Source organism: Lissotriton helveticus, chromosome 3_2, assembly GCF_964261635.1.
Source record: "Lissotriton helveticus chromosome 3_2, aLisHel1.1, whole genome shotgun sequence".
NCBI classification, from domain to species: Eukaryota; Metazoa; Chordata; class Amphibia; order Caudata; family Salamandridae; genus Lissotriton; species Lissotriton helveticus.
Window position 1 is genome coordinate 182,090,752 of NC_136062.1, and position 7,948 is coordinate 182,098,699.

Here is a 7,948-nt window from a genome sequence, read left to right on the forward strand (position 1 = left end):
AAATAACAATGTATGAAGTATAGACCAACTAATATGGTGAAATATGTGAAGTGAAAAATGGGTATCAAGGGAAACCTGTGCATTTCTGAAACAGGCTCAAGATAAGGAGTTTAGGAGCAGTGGTAATTTGTACATCTCTAAATTTGTGTGTGCCCATATTAGCATATGATTTAAAGTGTATTTTCAAAATGTCTTCTTTCTTACACATTGGCTGCAATTTGAAGGCATAAATGCAATGACATCCTATTGGTAATAACAAATGTTTTACTATTCTATGCTCTCACATTCCTTCCAATAAAAATGGTACCTTATGTGTGAATAGGGCTAATGCTCGTGACAGAAATAAAATAAACCAAGGTCAATGGGAGTTCCCTGGTGAGGGCTGCAATTGATCTTGGTTTGCGCTTTTTTCTGTAGCGGGCACTAGGCCCAGCCACACAATTGGGGCAGCGTTTTTATCGGCACTAGTGAGAATAATTCACAGTGGAAGGAATTTTGTGGATTCCTGCAGAATCCGTTAGTTTCCAAACAGAAATGGAAGGAAAATATGTGATTTCAGGCAGTTTAAAGTTTGCTGGGCATTATGGGCAAGAAAAACTTATGGGATCCATGCAAGGCACACCACCCTGAAGTACCCTGATGGCTTGCACGGGTGGCGCCACAGCATAGCCCCAAATACAGCAGCTACCTCTATTGCTTATCTCTCAACATAGTGATTAAGGCCTTTTGTGTCATCTCTTTGCCCAACCATATAAGTGGGGTACCGTTCTTCTTGGGAGGCATGTGGGAACTCCGGGTGGAAGGAAACCTGTAGCTCCCCGCAGGCTCCAGGTCTTTCCATGCCAGAAATGTGAGAAAAATGTGTTTCTTACTAAAGTTTGACGTTTGCAGTGGCTTCTGGGTAAAATTACCTGGTGAGAGCCACGCAAATCACACGTCCCTAAACTCCCCTGATTGGCTAGTTTAAAAAAATGTGCATGTTTTATTAGGTTCCAGCTGACCTGTGGCCAAATATCCACGGCTACCCACATTGCAAAAAAACGGTGCATTTTCACTTTATAAATGTGATGTCTTATGTTGTGTTTTTAGTAAAAAGTACAGATGATGGATAGAATGCTGAACAAATCGGACATTCACCCCCAATCACAGATCTGGGTTCAATCCATTGTATTTTTGCTCAGTGCGCCACCCCAGTTTGGACCCAGCCATATGCCAATCAGTTCTGACCCTGCTCCCCATGTGAACAGTCCAGCCAAACTGACAGGCTAAGTCCTCCCTGGACCAGAGACAAGCATCCTGGGACTGGTTTTGGGGTATCACCCTTCATCAGCCAGGCTAGCTTGAATCCAGTGGCATTGGGAGCACGGCACCCACATCTGAGCATTCTTTTCCCACTTGGGGTGACAAAAGCAAATATTACAGATGATGGACAGAATGCTGAACAAACAAACATTCACCCCCAGTCACAGATCTCGGTTTAATCCATCGTTTTTTTGTTCACCATGCCACCGCAGTTTGGACCCTGCCATATGATCCCTGGACCGGAAAGAAGCATCCTGGGACCGGTTGCCCATATGTGGGACCTGTGCTCTCCATGCAACTGGAGCCAAGCCAGCGTGGCTGATGAGGGATGATACACCGAAACCGGTCCCAGGAAGCTTGTTTCCGGTCCAGGGAGGACGTGGCATGGCAGTTCGGGCTAGGCAGTTCCCTTGGGGAGTATGGTCAAGAATGATTTGCATATGGCTGGGTCCAAATTGGAATGGCATAGTGAGTAAAAGAACAATGGATTTAGGCCCAAATCGCTGTAGTGGGGGTGAATGTTTGATATTGTTCAGCATTCCGTTTATCAATTATACATTTGTCATTGTTTTGTGTTTTTTTTAGCATTTTCCTATCATGGGCCACTAGGGTCACCCACAAGACAGATGGAAATGCTGGTTTTTCTCAATTTGTGGATCTCAACATTTTACAGAAATTTTCAACACAAAATGTAAATAAATGAGTAGTGTTAGCCAGGTACACAGTTTTAAGTTTTGTACAGCATTATGGGTAAGTGAACAGAATCAATGCAAGTTACACCACGCTGAACACCTCTGGGTCTTTTGATTGCATGAAAAAGAGTTCTTAGTAAAGGCCATTTTACATTTTGACTGACAAAGAAGTTTCCGTCACCCTGGCGGATGACTTGACTTCAGCCAGGTTGAGACTACTCTGCCTGACAAATTTACAAATGAAAAAAGTATGGAAGGCCGCTGCACTCCAAAGGTAATCACGGGAAAGGTTAAAATCTAGAGCACTCCTTTGGCGATACAAGTCGCTGATTCCAAAAAAATAGGTAGAAGAAGCAAGTTTGCTGTTCTGAAATAATCCCAAATGTATTCAATCTTTAACGTTTCATATTACTGCATATGAATAGTAGTCTGTCATCAGAGGATTAATTCCAGTTGGGAACATCAGTAATTTGTCAAAGATCCATTAACATGTTGCAAACACGTTGAAAATATCTCCCCGATGCTTTCGAGCAGTAGCTCTTCTTCAGGGGGACTTGTCTAAGGAATAAATGAAAGGAACCTAATATATCGCGATCCACGCGAGAACAGAATGACATCAATAAAATACCCAAGGGGTATCTGTAATCAATAGGTGTTGTGGGAGAACGGGTACATAGAGATACTGTGGTGACTTCACTGAAAGAATAGCACAAAAAACAAAAGTGATACGAAGATACACGGATAGTGCTCATTAAAAATGCTTAATAAGGTGATGGTCGATGTGGAGCCAAAAGGATAAAAAAGAGAAGCATATAAAATGCGGGTCCGCTGAGAAACTAGAGAAAAACGTGTGAAAGTGTGGCGGAGGAACATAAAAATGTGACCGGAATAATCAGAAACGTGATAGAAGTACGGGCCCGGAAGTTGAGTCATAGAACTCGTGCACTTGCAAGACGTGAAAGTACAAAAGTGACTCATGCGTTTGTGCCAAATATAAGTGTTCGAAAGGAATAACATGCATGCGAAAAATGAGTGAAGATTACGAGCGTGCAAAGTGTTATTAAAATGGACTGGCGTTGTGAAACAATCCATGCGTTTACACAGTGTCAGTAATACACTGTGTCTTACCTCAACGAGATGAAAAAGGGTCATGGAGGTATGTCAAAGTGCACAGAACGCCGTGGTTGCTGAAACCAGCGCGACGAGCTCCGGCTGTGAAACCGGAAGTGTCGCTCGTGAGGGTGAAGGGGGTGCAGATATAAAAAAGAGACTCAGAGTAAGAGTCGGGTGGAATGCAAGGTTAAAAATGAATGAAAAGGGAGACTAATGAAGTTGACAAAATACAGACTTGAACACTTAGTAAAACGAAGAAAGTTAAGGAAAACAAAGGGAAGTTACAGAAAATATAAATATGTGAAGGGGTAAACTCGCCAAACTAAGAAGATAAAAGAGGCTGGAGTAAAGAGATGAACTTAAAAATAAAGAAATAAGCAGGAAGGTATGAAACAATTAAATAAAGTAAAGAATAATGAAAAAGCAAGAAGAACATGTAAAACGAAACCATAATATACACCAGAACAGCATCAGAATCACAATGAAACAGAATGTGCAAAAGAGGTAATAAACATCACAGGAACAGAAAGAAACATCAGACCAGGATTGCAGGCCAATGTAAACAGGTAACATTATAGAAAACAACTAAATTCCAATCTTTCATTAAGCCCATTTGGATAAAGGGCGTTCAATTTGTGCATCCAATAAAGTTTGCGTTGGAGTTGGAACTTCTTATTGTCTCTGCCTACTATGTAGGTGACAATTTCCAACTCCATGAACCGTATTTGGCTGACGTTTTGTGCGTTATTAACAAAATGAGCGGCCACACAAGATTTAAGATTTTTTGTGCGAATGTTGCTCCTGTGCTCCGATAGTCTGGTTTTAATTTTGCATTCTGTTTTACCCATGTACGGAAGGCCGCACGGGCATTTGAGTAGGTAAACAACATTGTTGGTGTCGCACGTTGCGTTTACTCTCAATTTTATTGGGGTCCCCTGGGTAGGATGAGTTATGGTATTCCTTTAATAATGCTGTTACAATTTCCACAGTTGTGGCATGGGACTGTCTCGTTGTATGTAGCTTTGGTGGTGCTTTTGTGTGGTTTCAACAGTTGTTGTAGATTTTTGGTACGTTGATAGGCAAATATGGGATAGTTTTGAAAAATATTGTTAAAGTCCTGTTCCATTTGTAGCAATTGCCAGTGTTTGCGATTCGTTTGGTTCATTTTAGTGCTTTGAGTGGACTATTTGGATACGAAAACAGCACGTTCATCTGTGGTTTCTGGATGAACTGTAGTTGCTAGCAGTTGAAGTCGATCCTTGGGTTTCACTCTATTTTCTGCTGTTTGAGTAATAGAGTTGGGGAAACCTCTTTGAGTAAATATATTGATGATGGTACGACTATCTTCTTCGAACAACTTTTCAGATGATGCAATTCTTTTAGCTCTCAGAAGTTGGGAGTATGGTAGATGCTTCTTCAGACTCATTTGGTGGAAGCTCTGAAAGTTATTGCGATCTGTGGGCTTGGTATAGACTGAGGTCCCTAAACCATTGTCAGTGATTCTGATATTGACATCCAGAAATGCAATTTGAGTCTGACTTATATTGTGTGTAAATTGAATTTTCTCTTTCCTGGTTGAGATCTCTTATAGCTGCAAGTAGTTGAGTTTCCAAATTTGTCCAAACCAGGAAAATGTAATCAATATATCTGTAGTACGCACTCAGGTTGTCTTGCCACTGAGGGTTCGTGAGGATGTGGTCTAATTCAAATTTGTGCATAAATAAATTAGCATAAGCTGGAGCGGCACAGTTGCCCATGGCCACACCAGAAAGTTGGATAAAGAATGTATCTAGGCATCTGACATAGCTGTGGTGTAGAGAGAACTGCATGAGCTCCATTAGTAATACTTGTAGATCTAACGGGTTTTCACTGTTAAGCAGGAATGCCTCCATTGCTTGAAGTCCCAAATTGTGGGGGATAGAGGTATATAACGAATTCACGACAATAGTGCAAAGGTACGTCTGTTGATCTGGTTCAATCTGAATGTTATTGATCTCTCTCAAGAAATCTGTGGTATCTTGAATGTAACTGGACATTATTCATACACTGGGTTGCAAATGTTTGTCGATGTAAATGCCAATCGGTTCATGGATGGAATTGCGTGTGCTCACGATAAGTCGAAACGGTGGTCTGGTGGAATCTTTATGAATTTTTGGGACCATGTACAGGTATGGAATTTGAGAATGTTCTTTGGTTAAAAATTTCCGATCACGTTCTGTGATGGTTCACAGGTGTAAAGTGTTGTCAAGAATGGCTTGTAACACTTCATTAAATTCAACGGTAGGATTGAAACTGACTTCCATGTATAATGATGCGTCGCTGACGTGAGTGGATAGATTTTCAGTGTAGAAAGAGGTATCGGGGATAACTAACGCTCCTCCTTTGTCGGCCTTACAGATTGTAATTTCCTCATTTGCGGCCAGCTGGGAGATTTTACATTTTGACTGACAAAGAAGTTTCCATCACCCTGGTGGAGGACTTGACTTCAGCCAGGTTGAGACTACTCTGCCTGACAAATTTACAAATGACCCACAAGCTGGTGGTCAATTCAAAAACTTTGCCAGGTGCTGCACTCACAGCGGTTCCTGTCAGTGCCATTTGACCCACTACTCGATCAACATGACGGAGCAGTCCATCATTTCTTTTTTGAATTTTCAAGAACAAAATCTCGAAGCCGGATTTTCTTTTTGAAAATATAAAAATGCCCTTCTAACATGGGAGTTACCTCCCATGGCAAGTGGGGGCATTAGACAGTTTTCACTGCCCCTTTCCACCATTGTTTTCCAGGTGTGGTTACAGGCAGTGAGAAGTGACCTGTGTCTCTGCACATGGCTCGGCTGAGTCATGCAACCGGATTGCGAACTATTTCTCTGAGAAAGTGGAGAAAATGTACTCCTCTTTTCCAGGGATTGGATTGAGGGGTGTGGATTTTGAGGAAAAGACTGGGGAAGCTGATGTGGGTCAGAGATTGAATAATTTCACTATTCCCTCCCCCGAGCTTCTCAGAAAAATCTGTCTCCGCATTGTCTGGCTCACCCAGAGACCCCGCCTCACCCAAGTTGTTGGGCGAGAGTATGGATATTCTTGAGCCTTATATTAGGCACGTTTTGGAGGTCTCATTTAGTTCTCATACGGTGCCAGGCAAGTGGAAAAAAGCCATTGTTCTCCCTCTCCAGAAGAAGCCGAACATTAGCCCAGACATATTGGAAAATCTGCGACCTATCATGCTCCTGCCATAACTGGCTAAAGTAGCAGAGAAGGTGGTCAATCAACAGCTGATGACCTTTGTTGAGGACTGTAGCCTTCTGCACCCGTCCCAATCGGGCTTCCGGGCTTTTCACTCTACAGAGTCCGCATTACTCCTGGCCACGGAAGCCATTAGACAGGGGGCAGACACTGGGCATACTATAGCCCTGGTTATGCTGGACCTAAGCGCTGCCTTCGACACTGTGGCACATTACGCCTTGCTGCAGTGTCTGAATAAAGGCGGTGTCTCTGACCCGGCTTTGAAATGGCTGAGATCATTCCTGGTAGAGTGAAGCTTTCAGGTCAGACAGGGGGCGCATTATTCCAAGGATATCAAGCTGGAACAGGGTGTGCCTCAGGGCTCTGCTTTGAGCCCTACACTGTTTAACCTTTATGTTACTCCTTTGGCGGAGATAGCGCAGGACTTTGGAGTGGGGGTTGTCTCATATGCCGACGATACCCAGTTGGTGATCTCCCTATCTCGGGCACCGGATGTGGCAGCCTCTAATTTCAGGGCATGCATGCAGGAGCTTGCCTCCTGGATGGCTAAGAACTGGCTGAAGTTAAATGGCAACAAGACTGAGGTGCTTGTGGTGGAACATATAATGCTTCAGGATGGACATCGGCATGGTGACCTTCGAGTCTGGGCTCCACCCCGGCACCGTGTTCCCTGGCAAAAAATCTTGGAGTCTGGTTGGACCCCACTCTCTCTTATGAAATACACACTAGGCGTGTTGTGGGGAAATGTTTTGGAGTTCTCAAAAAATATACGAAAACTATGGATCTCCTACCTATAGAGGCTAGGAAGACATTAGTGCACGCCCTCATTACATCTCGCCTAGACTATGGCAATATTCTCTATCTGGGCGCCACTGCTAAATGCCTTGGGAGACTGCAGGTTGTGCAGAACGCCGCTGCGCGGCTGATACTTGCGCAGCCTAGGAGGGCAGCCTCTAAAAGAGCCTTGGATACTTTGCATTGGCTACCAGTTAGGAAGCGAGTGATGTTTAAAGCATTATGTACATGCCATCGCATCACCCAGGACACGGGCCCCTCGTATTTGAAGGACCGTGTCACCAGCTATGTGCCTGGAAGGTCCCTGAGATCTAGTGGGACTGCCCTGTTGATAGTGCCCAAGGTGAAGAAGGCCAGAATGGGGAGGTAGATCCTTCCAGTTCTTGGCAGCTCAGAATTGGAATAAACTCCCTCTAAATCTCTGGATGGAGACTTCTGAAGAAGTTAGGTTTAGGAAGGCGCTTAAAACCCACTTGTTTTCTGGCTAAGTTAGTTGAGCGCCTTGGAGCCGGGCCAATGCTATTTCTCTCACCCCGCAGAACAACTGGGGTAAGCTCTAATCAGTAAGGCTGAGCCTAAACAACTGTACAACAAAACAGAAATGCCAATACTGATGCTTTATTTAATGTCTTGTTTTATCAACCATAAGAAGTCACTTGATCAAAAAATGGGAGATGCTATTTAATAGCTGTTTTATTATACAAAAATGAAATTTAGAAGATACATTAATTTTGACTTTCAATATGTACTGTCAGAGGACAGAACAGTTTCTATACAAAGTGAAAGGAAGAATAAAGTAG

General features: G+C 43.2%; 1 protein-coding gene across 1 annotated transcript in view; it reads left to right on the plus strand.

Moving 5' to 3' along the window:
* Window positions 1-7,948, plus strand: part of TRIP4 (thyroid hormone receptor interactor 4) — a 624,053-nt gene that overhangs the window by 223,645 nt on the left and 392,460 nt on the right. The gene's annotated exons all lie outside the window — the stretch shown is intronic.